Genomic DNA, 12,617 nt, shown 5'->3' with positions numbered 1-12,617 from the left:
TCTGCACTCACTACTCTGCACTCACCACTCTGCACTCACCACTCTGCACTCACCACTCACTACTCTGCACTCACCACTCTGCACTCACCACTCACTACTCTGCACTCACTACTCTGCACTCACCACTCACTACTCTGCACTCACCACTCACTACTCTGCACTCTGCACTCACTACTCTGCACTCACTACTCTGCACTCACTACTCTGCACTCACTACTCTGCACTCACTACTCTGCACTCACTACTCTGCACTCACTACTCTGCACTCACTACTCTGCACTCACTACTCTGCACTCACCACTCACTACTCTGCACTCACCACTCACTACTCTGCACTCACTACTCACTACTCTGCACTCACTACTCTGCACTCACTACTCTGCACTCACTACTCTGCACTCACTACTCTGCACTCACTACTCACTACTCTGCACTCACCACTCACTACTCTGCACTCACCACTCACTACTCTGCACTCACCACTCTGCACTCACCACTCACTACTCTGCACTCACTACTCTGCACTCACCACTCACTACTCTGCACTCACCACTCACTACTCTGCACTCACTACTCTGCACTCACCACTCACTACTCTGCACTCACCACTCACTACTCTGCACTCACCACTCACTACTCTGCACTCACTACTCTGCACTCACCACTCACTACTCTGCACTCACCACTCACTACTCTGCACTCACTACTCACTACTCTGCACTCACCACTCACTACTCTGCACTCACTACTCTGCACTCACCACTCACTACTCTGCACTCACTACTCTGCACTCACTACTCTGCACTCACTACTCTGCACTCACTACTCTGCACTCACTACTCTGCACTCACCACTCACTACTCTGCACTCACTACTCACTACTCTGCACTCACCACTCACTACTCTGCACTCACCACTCACTACTCTGCACTCACTACTCTGCACTCACCACTCACTACTCTGCACTCACTACTCTGCACTCACCACTCACTACTCTGCACTCACCACTCACTACTCTGCACTCACCACTCACTACTCTGCACTCACTACTCTGCACTCACTACTCTGCACTCACTACTCTGCACTCACTACTCTGCACTCACTACTCTGCACTCACTACACTGCACTCACTACTCACTACTCTGCACTCACTACTCTGCACTCACTACTCTGCACTCACTACTCTGCACTCACCACTCTGCACTCACCACTCACTACTCTGCACTCACTACTCTGCACTCACCACTCACTACTCTGCACTCACCACTCACTACTCTGCACTCACTACTCTGCACTCACCACTCACTACTCTGCACTCACCACACACTACTCTGCACTCACCACACACTACTCTGCACTCACCACACTGCACTCACCACTCACTACTCTGCACTCACCACTCACTACTCTGCACTCACTACTCTGCACTCACCACTCACTACTCTGCACTCACTACTCTGCACTCACCACTCACTACTGTGCACTCACTACTCTGCACTCACTACTCTGCACTCACCACTCACTACTCTGCACTCACTACTCTGCACTCTGTACTCACTACTCTGCACTCACTACTCTGCACTCACTACTCTGCACTCACTACTCTGCACTCACTACTCTGCACTCACTACTCTGCACTCACTACTCTGCACTCACTACTCTGCACTCACTACTCTGCACTCACTACTCTGCACTCACCACTCACTACTCTGCACTCACTACTCTGCACTCACCACTCACTACTGTGCACTCACTACTCTGCACTCACTACTCTGCACTCACCACTCACTACTCTGCACTCACTACTCTGCACTCTGTACTCACTACTCTGCACTCACTACTCTGCACTCACCACTCTGCACTCACCACTCTGCACTCACCACTCTGCACTCACCACTCACTACTCTGCACTCACTACTCTGCACTCACCACTCACTACTCTGCACTCACCACTCACTACTCTGCACTCACTACTCTGCACTCACCACTCACTACTCTGCACTCACTACTCTGCACTCACCACTCACTACTCTGCACTCACTACTCTGCACTCACCACTCACTACTCTGCACTCACTACTCTGCACTCACCACTCACTACTCTGCACTCACTACTCTGCACTCTGCACTCACTACTCTGCACTCACCACTCACTACTCTGCACTCACTACTCTGCACTCACCACTCACTACTCACCACTCACTACTCTGCACTCACCACTCACTACTCTGCACTCACCACTCACTACTCTGCACTCACTACTCTGCACTCACCACTCACTACTCTGCACTCACCACTCACTACTCTGCACTCACTACTCTGCACTCACCACTCACTACTCTGCACTCACTACTCTGCACTCACCACTCACTACTCTGCACTCACCACTCACTACTCTGCACTCACCACTCACTACTCTGCACTCACTACTCTGCACTCACCACTCACTACTCTGCACTCACTACTCTGCACTCACCACTCACTACTCTGCACTCACCACTCACTACTCTGCACTCACCACTCACTACTCTGCACTCACTACTCTGCACTCACCACTCACTACTCTGCACTCACTACTCTGCACTCTGCACTCACTACTCTGCACTCACCACTCACTACTCTGCACTCACTACTCTGCACTCACTACTCACCACTCACTACTCTGCACTCACCACTCACTACTCTGCACTCACTACTCTGCACTCACCACTCACTACTCTGCACTCACCACTCACTACTCTGCACTCACTACTCTGCACTCACTACTCTGCACTCACCACTCACTACTCTGCACTCACCACTCACTACTCTGCACTCACCACTCACTACTCTGCACTCACCACTCACTACTCTGCACTCACCACTCACTACTCTGCACTCACTACTCTGCACTCACTACTCTGCACTCACTACTCTGCACTCACTACTCTGCACTCACTACTCTGCACTCACTACTCACTACTCTGTACTCACTACTCTGCACTCACTACTCTGCACTCACTACTCTGCACTCACTACTCTGCACTCACTACTGTGCACTCACTACTCTGCACTCACTACTCTGCACTCACTACTCTGCACTCACTACTCTGCACTCACTACTCTGCACTCACTACTCTGCACTCACTACTCTGCACTCACTACTCACTACTCTGCACTCACTACTCTGCACTCACTACTCTGCACTCACTACTCTGCACTCACTACTCTGCACTCACCACTCACTACTCTGCACTCACCACTCACTACTCTGCACTCACCACTCACTACTCTGCACTCACTACTCACTACTCTGCACTCACCACTCACTACTCTGCACTCACCACTCACTACTCTGCACTCACTACTCTGCACTCTGCACTCACTACTCTGCACTCACCACTCACTACTCTGCACTCACCACTCACTACTCTGCACTCACTACTCTGCACTCACCACTCACTACTCTGCACTCACCACTCACTACTCTGCACTCACTACTCTGCACTCACCACTCACTACTCTGCACTCTGCACTCACTACTCTGCACTCACTACTCTGCACTCACTACTCTGCACTCACTACTCTGCACTCACTACTCTGCACTCTGGAAACTCACTACTCACTACTCAGCACTCTGCACTCAGCTGGTGGTGTCTGTGTGTGCATGGCAGTGGTGGTGTGCGTGTGTGCATGGCAGTGGTGGTGTGCGTGTGTGCATGGCAGTGGTGGTGTGCGTGTGTGCATGGCAGTGGTGGTGTCTTTGTGTGCATGGCAGTGGTGGTGTCTTTGTGTGCATGGCAGTGGTGGTGTCTTTGTGTGCATGGCAGTGGTGGTGTCCGTGTGTGCATGGCAGTGGTGGTGTGCGTGTGTGCATGGCAGTGGTGGTGTACGTGTGCATGGAACCTACTTGCAATCAGACGTGTTGGTTGTCACCAGAATGCTTCGTTACTGCTGCCAGTAATGCTGCTGGATGCTAGGACGTGAAGAGCACACCACTCACTTGAGTCGGGTCCAGCAACGTTTTGAATATCCGACCTCACTTCCTTCCAGAGGAGGATGCGAGGTCACAGCCACGACACACATAACCACTGCCCGGGTCTCCATACTATTAGGCAGTGAGTCAGTGTTCATCTTTCTTTTCCCGCTCGCCAGCAGTTAAGTCACCCATTCTTTCAGCTCAGTTTGATTCTGGTGGTTAAGTGACACCGCGGGAGCATTTCTTCATCGCTCCAGCGGTACTTAGTAATCGTCTCGGGCGGCATCAATGCTGTAGCGGCTGGGAGCCGACAGAGGGCGCACTAACAGCAACAGTCAGTGAGGTAATAAATAGCATGTGAATAAATGTGACATGCAGTAGACACGGCCCTGATAGGTAAGTGCCGGTGCTAAGCACCAGAAAGCACCGGCACAATTAGCAAAGCACTCCCTATGTACTGGCGACCTTAGGCCTGCTGCTTCAGCTGCGGGGGGCGCGCGCAGCCGTGAACGGCGGCTGCGCGCGAGCACTAGCACGCAATCTGAGAGTGTCCGGTGTGTCCTGTTGAAAGAGGGTGCCCCTCCTTAGGCGCTCGGTGACTTGTTGGGGGCCTGTTGACGACTGTGCACCTGCCCGTCCTTGTGCAAGACAGTCTGTCCAGTGCTCACCCTCATTTGGCGAACGTCACCATGGAGCGCAAAGACACGCCGAGACGAGGTAGGAAGGGGGGGGGTCTCTGTGTGTGCTTGCGCATGCGCTGCGGCGAGGGGGGGATGTTCTGTATGTGTGTGTGTGAGTGTGTGTGGGTGAGTGTGTGTATGTGAGGCGAGGGGGGGGGGGGGGGTCTGTATGTGTGTGCGTGCGTGTGAGTCTGCTTCCAAGGAGCCATGGGAGACAGGAAGCGCGCGCGACCTGATCCCAGTTCCAAGGTTGCGCGTGCACCTCGCTTGTCCGTCTCCCTTGACTCCTCGAAAGCCAGAATGATTACAAAAGAGTCTCGGAACGACAGATTGCTTCGCAATCTGTTCGCAGTTCCGATACCTAAAAAGCACCATTAAAAAAAATAAGCTTTTTAGATTTCTTGACAGTCTGTAGTAATTTGCTGTTCATCACCATCGCACCTTTTCCCGCAACAGCTGCAGCAAGACATTTTAATTGCCCTTGCACCTCACGTGTAAAACAATCAATGTGAATTGATGGAATAACACCGCGGTCCATATAGAACAGTCGTCTGCAGCAGCTCTTCCCTGACGTCCTTCAAGCCAAAGCATCTTCCTTTTTGGAGCAACAGCTCAAGATGTATGCAACTGCAATGGATTGCAGAGCCAGAGCGAATCCTTGCCATTACTTACAGATGGTAATTGTTCAGTGGTGGCAGTTTGTGCACAGTGCTATACCATTCACTACAACACATGTCACCCTGACGAAGTAGCCTTGGGCTCGCATTCATGGCATTCCACATTTTGGGCCAGTATGTTGTACTTTCATCAGGTGCTGGCATAGAAAATAGACGTTTGGCACAGTATCCCTGCATAGAGATCGTCTGTGCCTTGACATAGAATGTGTTTTTTCTGCATGTTTGTATACTGAAGGCTCGACAGAACCATGTCTTCCCTGGCGTTACCTTAGATGTGCAAGGTGAGAGGCCGAAATATCGGGTGAAAATCTCCTCATTTACGCGTAATGCAGCGTGTTTGTAACATGGGACGTTTCAGACCGATTGCCGGACTGCAGCATGGCCCCTTCACTACTTTACTTTGTGCAGTAAATGACATTGTACACTCCCATTGGACAGTAAGCGTTACAGATTCAAAACAAGATCTCAAGACTCGGCACACTGAAGAATGAGGCCTGACACGCAAATCGGATTTCCGGCCGGCAGAAAGGAGAGGCGTGACACGCACGAAGGAAGGAAGGGGTGGAGAAACAACGGAGCGGACTGCCGAGTCTGGACACAGGGAGGAACTGGACGAGAGGAGTATAACAGACCCGGTGAGGGGGGGCGTCGGGGCACATTGACGGTGCCCGCCCACCCCCCCCCCCCCCTCCCCCCCAGTGATGGAAGCCCTGCATGTGCCCGGTGAGTGGGGTTGGGAGGGTGTGTGTGTGTGCGCGTTTGTGTGTGATTGTAAGCCCTGCGTGTGGGGGTGGGTGCGGGGAGGCGGGGGCAGGGGCGGGGGGGTGAGTGTGTGCGCGTGGGAATGTGTGTGCCCATGCGTGACTTTGCCTGTGTGTGATTGCGAGAGCAAGTGAATGGCAGGCAGGGGATGTGCACGTCGCGCCGTGCGCGCCCCCGAGGAGGAATCTGAGACAGCAGAGGCGCGAGCCCGAACGCTGTCTCACATTCCTCCGAACACGCCGACAATAGGTCCTTCGCTACGCTCGACCTAAAAAGGTGTCAGGCGGGATTTAAAGGGTTAACACATTTGTATTTCTTGTCAGTTGAAAAGCCATTTGTTAATGTGATTATAACCATTTGAATCATATTTGAAATTTGTGAGACTCAGCACATTCAGATTGCTGGTCATATTTTTGAGTTTGTTCATGTCCGTAAAAAGGCAGACCTACTTGAAAAAAGCTGGGCGGTAAAAAAGTGTTAATTTGCTAATAGGCTTGGCACTGTGTGATGAATTTGCACAAACCGTAGCAGAAGCTAGGAAAGATTAGTTTATCTATTTGTGTGTCAATTTTTTCAGATCCATGAATGGGGGAGGAGGGGTGAATATGGCATAGTTAAAAGGGGAGTGTGTCAGTAACATTTTCATTTGCTTATAACTTTGTAGGGCTGTTTAATCAGTCTGTCAAATGTGGCAAGCAGTTAGCAAGCAACACTCAGTACAAGTAAATCAGGTTGATAAATCTGTCAAATCTCATTCTTGAGAAACACTACCACCATAATTTTGTACTGAAATCTGACAAGCAGTTAGCAAGCAACACCCATTACAGGTAAATCAGGTTTTGTGTATATCCAATCCAGGCAGTGTTGGTAGTGCAAGAGTGGGTCAAAACATTTTTGATTTACTAATAACTTGGTACAATTTGATAGATCTGCATGACATTTGGCTGAGACTTGCAATGTTTAGCCTACTCTTGTGTTTTTGGAGTTGCATGACAGTCTATAGGGAAATGGGTTGTCAAGGTAGTGCCAAATGTATTAGTGAATGAACTCTATTTGACGACTCGTTTTTGAAATTTGGCAGCCAGCAAATTAAACCCAATGCAGAGCCAACAGGCCCTGCTACCACCCTTTTTTTGTGTACAACCTAAGTTGATTCAGTACCGGCCGAAGGAGTGCACAGTACAGAAAAGGCCCATGGCAGATGATTGTGGTACATTATAAAAAAGACAAACCTGAAAATTTACATAAAAAACACAGTGAACGGTCAGTTTGGTTTAACAAACGCAAAAAAATGAAAAGCTATGATATTTGCCAGTTACTGTGTGCAGCGCACACCAAAACTCACACTCCCGACATGCTCAGTACACCCTTAGCCAATAGAATGTTACAAAAAGGCTGTCTACTAAGAATAAATCATTTCAAGGACATGAGTTATGGTGCAAGTGGTGAATTTCAGGTGTTTGTGTTCAAATTTATGTTCACGTGTATGAATATTTAGGCCATGTTTATGAAAATAAAGTTGGCCAAAACAAACATGTTTTCTGAAGCAAATGTACTAATAAAAATACTTTCACACATTTCTTACTACAGTGCACACTTCAAATTCTAGTTTATTACTGTGGTGCTGCAAAATTGATTGGGGAAAGACACTGGGCACTGCTTCACTAATTGCATGTTACCATTACTTCACCTGAAAGCAACTCTCCTAATAGTCAGAAGACTTCTGCATGATTTATTTTAGTCCAGAAATGTAACATCTTGCATCCAGGCTTTACTGCATTTTCAAAAAGAAATATATTTGAAAAGCAAAATGGCATGGCACAAACCATACATGCAGATGCACAGATTGTAATATGCACCAAAACTCACACTCCCGCCATGTTCAGTACGCCCTTAGCCAATAGAATGTTGAAAAAAAGGCTGTCTACTAAGAATAAATAATTTCAAGTACGAGTTATTGTGCAAGTGGTGAATTTCAGGTGTTTGTGTTCAGATTTATGTTCATGTGTATAAATATTTACGCCATGTGTATGAAAATAAATTTGGCCAAAACAAACATGTTTTCTGAAGCATATGTTCTAATAAAAATGCTTTCAGACATTTCTTACTACAGTGCGCACTTCAAATTCTAGTTCATTACTGTGGTACTGCAAAATTGATTGGGGAAAGACACTTGGCACTGCTTCACAAATTGCATGTTACCATTACTTCACCTGAAAGCAACACTCCTAATAGTCAGAAGACTTCTACTTGATTTATTTTAGTCCAGAAATGTAACCTCTTGCTCCAGGCTGTACTTCATTTTAAAAGATAAATATATTTGAAAAACAAAATGGCATGGCACAAACCATACATGCACTTGCACAGATTGTAGTATGCTTACTGCTATAAGACTTGAAATCCAATTGGAGGTTGGGATGCGCACTCCTTGGTTTGATATATTGATAAGTTCATTAAGGTGGGTGGTGCCTCTGAGGTTGAACCCACTGTACTTGGGTTAGGTACAACTCAATGATGCACTGTTCTATCGAGAATAGTGTCTCCCCAGGGCACTCGAAATTAAATGTTCAGTAGTTTGTTCAATAAAGTTCAGAAAAAGTTCAATTCACAAGTCATTTTATTTCAAAGTTTTTCTTTGCAAATTTCATGATTCATCTCATGGTATTCAATTGTTCAAAGAGTTAATGCATTTCACATTATTCCACAGTTATTTTCAGTACAATAATGAGTTTTTTGGACAATGTAACGGGACCTCTATGGGAAATTGTGCCGCCCCGGCATATGCAAATATTTTCATGCACTTTTATGAAACAGAGCACATCCTTAATAACCCTTCATGGAAAGAGAATCTCATTTTGTACAAAAGATACATAGACGACATCTTCCTACTGTGGAAAGGATCAACCACCGAATTAATTTCAGCAATTCAAAATCTCAATAACGTCAATGATCGGATTCAATTCACCCACAACATCAACCAACAACAACTATCATTTCTGGACGTACTAATAATCAAAGAACAAGACAAACTACACACTACAGTATTTCAGAAATCGACAGACAGGAACAACTTGTTGCATTTCCAAAGTTTTCACCAACCTTCACTAAAAAAGCATCTTCCATACTCTCAACTCCTAAGAGTAAAACGTATTACATCCTCATCACAATTGTATGAAGAACAAAAAGAAAGTATGATGAAGAAATTCAGTGACCGGGGATACCCTGCAACCATACTGGAACCAGCTGTGGAAAGAATTAAACATATGAACAGACAACAACTCTTGTCACCATCTATTCCAAGGGAGGAACGGAGATCCGTGTTCATTTCAAAATACTCCACCAGGAGTTACAACATTAAAAAAATCATACTAAAACACTGGCCGCTATTGGCCTTGGAAGATGATTTTAAGGGAATTTTTTCTTCAAATCCAAGATTCGCATATGAACGGACGAGAAACCTCAAAGAATTATTGAAACCCAAAAATATGCAAACTCCTACTACATACAAAGGCACACTGCCCTGTCACAATTGTGGAAATTGTAATTCCATCATCAGAGGGAATGAAATTAACCATCCTTCCAGCGGAAGTAAAATCAAATTGAAAGTCAACGGCACCTGTGACAGTGCCAACCTTGTGTACATGCTCAAATGTCCATGTGGACTCCCATACGTGGGCAAGACATCCAGAAAAATAAAAATCAGACTAACAGAGCATCGCAGCAACATTCGCCTCAAATCAAGTAAATCTACTGTGGCAGTACATTTCAATGAACATTACCACAATCCTAGTCAACTGAAGTTCTGTATTTTAGAAACAGCACCATTACTTCCAGGAAGAGACAATGACCAACACTTGTTAAGACGTGAACTATATTGGATCAATAGACTGTCATCCACAGCCCCAAGAGGTCTTAATGAACGTTTGGAATTCAGTTGCTATTTATAGAGAATCGTCTCATCATAAACTGTTAAAATGAACTCTCAAAATAAGGGGTGAAATTTTATAGACATGAGTCTCATGATACCTATCAGTATCGAAACAGTATGCATTTATACCTTGCCTACCTCTTTTTTCATGTAGTTATGTTTTATGTTTAAACCCTGTTTTCTTCCTACCAAGTATTGTACCCCTGTGAACGATCACCAACCATCACACTCAGATTCCTTTGAATACACATGCGACTCGTACACCGGCACGGGTTGTTTACATCACGTGACCCTCGAGTAGCCAATCGCAACCATCGGCACAAAGCACACATCCGGCCAATCAGCTTCACGCTGATAATAAAGTAACTCTCCGCCCGCTTTCAAACCGAACGCGGAAGAAGCATTGAACGCGTATCACCGGAATCCCTTGCAGGATTCAACGAGAACCCTTTACTCGGTAAGCTTACTTACGAAATGGAAACGAGCACCGTTTCCCGACTTTTGTTTTTGATTCAGGTTTAGCGCACAGAAAGATAACAGCACACGTCTGCACCTTTCTTTTTCGTTTTTCGGTAACAGATTTACCTGACGCCTGGGAGGCATTACAACCCGGCAGACCAGGTTAGACTTTATGAACTTTTTTTGGGCACTCATACACCGTTATGCACATTCCCTAGGCACCCCCTATGCACCAGTATTCACGACCATCATTGCATACAGAGTACTCACCTCTTCACAACTTAGTGTCCCTTTACCAGCGACACCCATTTCCTTCCTCCCCTGCATGCATAGTAAACAAGTATGACGGTTTGTTTGATTAAGCTTGCTCCTACATGAATCAATGTAGAGATATCATTTGTTGAAACTGTACTTTATTTGTCAATTACAGAATTGCACAGGGCCCCCGATGAAGGGCAATGCCCGAAATGCATTGGGCCAATGATTTGAACAATTGAATACCATGAGATGAATCATGAAATTTGCAAAGAAAAACTTTGAAATAAAATGACTTGTGAATTGAACTTTTTCTGAACTTTATTGAACAAACTACTGAACATTTAATTTCGAGTGCCCTGGGGAGACACTATTCTCGATAGAACAGTGCATCATTGAGTTACTGCTATAAGACAACATGCCTCTTGCAAGCCTTGGCCGCTCCCAACACTCAGCAGTGGTAGTAAAGAGCAAATTTTGGACTGCACATATATTGACTGACAAACCCAAAGGTTAAATTGATGTTATAGTTGAGTGTTGAAATGAGCTAACGTTTAAAAACCTAAAACCCCATTAAATTCTCAAGTTATAGTTCAGTTAAATAACTATAACTTGAACTCCTGCCATGCACTGCTTATGATCTCACATATTACATCACTCATGGCATGTTAAATTGCATCTCAAATGACATCATCCTTGATACTGTTGTGCAGATTACCCCATAAGCCCTTGCATCATAAAAAAAGTGTTGGTAAAGTCTCAATGATCATATACAGCATATCGTTACTGTGAGTACATGTGTGGGTGCATAGAAAGAAATTAGCATAAGCCCTGGAGGCAATTGTAGTTGCCTATGTTGAAAGATATATGGTTCACCATTTACAAAAACTCTAAAGTTTGGGGTGGTGGTAGATAGTTCACCATGTTAAATAATGTAAAGGCTGAGTGTACCTGTTGTGGGTTGCAGAGGCATATTTTAATGTAGTTTGTGCCTTAAACCAAATCCTTTTGCAACAATCTGTGACCAAAGCCAACTCTTCTGTTGAGAATAGATTCATCCATCATGGGATGTCTGGGTATGTGCCCATATTAATTAGTTACGAGGCCGTACTACAGGCAAGTTCTTTGTAACAAGGATATTTAAAATGTGTAGATATTAGACCTAGGGTACGGAGGAACAACATCTTACCGCTTGACTATCGTGGGGTAGGACCTTGTACTGGGACTAGCCTGGAGGATTCCGCAATTTTAACCTCTGTTTCTCATTTGCCCTCCGGCTCCTTGCGGTTTCCTCCCCCCGTCGGGGGTAAGTGTGAGTGCAATCAATGTTAAAGGCCATATAGATAATGCTTGTTTAAAAATTCTAAATTGGAATATAGCAGGTATAGCCTCAAAGATTGTATTGGAGGGATGGCCGTCTTTTATTACGAACTGATATGGTTTTCATGCAAGAAACGTGGGAGAGTAAGGATATTGTTTTTGATAGATTTATGGGTTTTAACTTGCCCACTGCTCCTTCTACATCCGGCAGAGCTAAGGGGGGGGCATGTCGGCCTGGTTTAAAGTGGAAATTGCTGGCATGATTGTTCAGCTATTCCAGGAGCAGTGGGAGGTGCAGGTTTTTTGTTTTGTCTGGAAAGATACTTTGAAGCTGTACCTGGTAAATTTTTATAATAATAACTTTACATCCAAAGGCAGTTTTCAAGGGCTGTTTATGCTGATTGACAAGACTGTGGAGTGAGTGGCTCGAGTGAATTGTCCTTTTAAGTTGTTGGTGGCGTGGGATTTTAATGCGAAATTGGGGCTTCCGTTACCGCTTTCCCAGTCCACCTTTGATCCAGCCGCTTCTGAGCTGGACCAAAATGTAATGGATGCCAGGGGACGGGTTCTATTCAGCCA

The 12,617-nt window shown here is 45.9% G+C and overlaps 1 protein-coding gene across 3 annotated transcripts in view; it reads left to right on the top strand.

The window, feature by feature from the left end:
- The window catches only part of RNF214 (ring finger protein 214), a 232,873-nt gene that overhangs the window by 55,724 nt on the left and 164,532 nt on the right, over positions 1–12,617 (top strand). The gene's annotated exons all lie outside the window — the stretch shown is intronic.

This window comes from Lissotriton vulgaris, chromosome 2_1 (assembly GCF_964263255.1).
Source record: "Lissotriton vulgaris chromosome 2_1, aLisVul1.2, whole genome shotgun sequence".
NCBI lineage: Eukaryota > Metazoa > Chordata > Amphibia > Caudata > Salamandridae > Lissotriton > Lissotriton vulgaris.
This window is presented reverse-complemented; position numbering and strand designations above follow the sequence as displayed.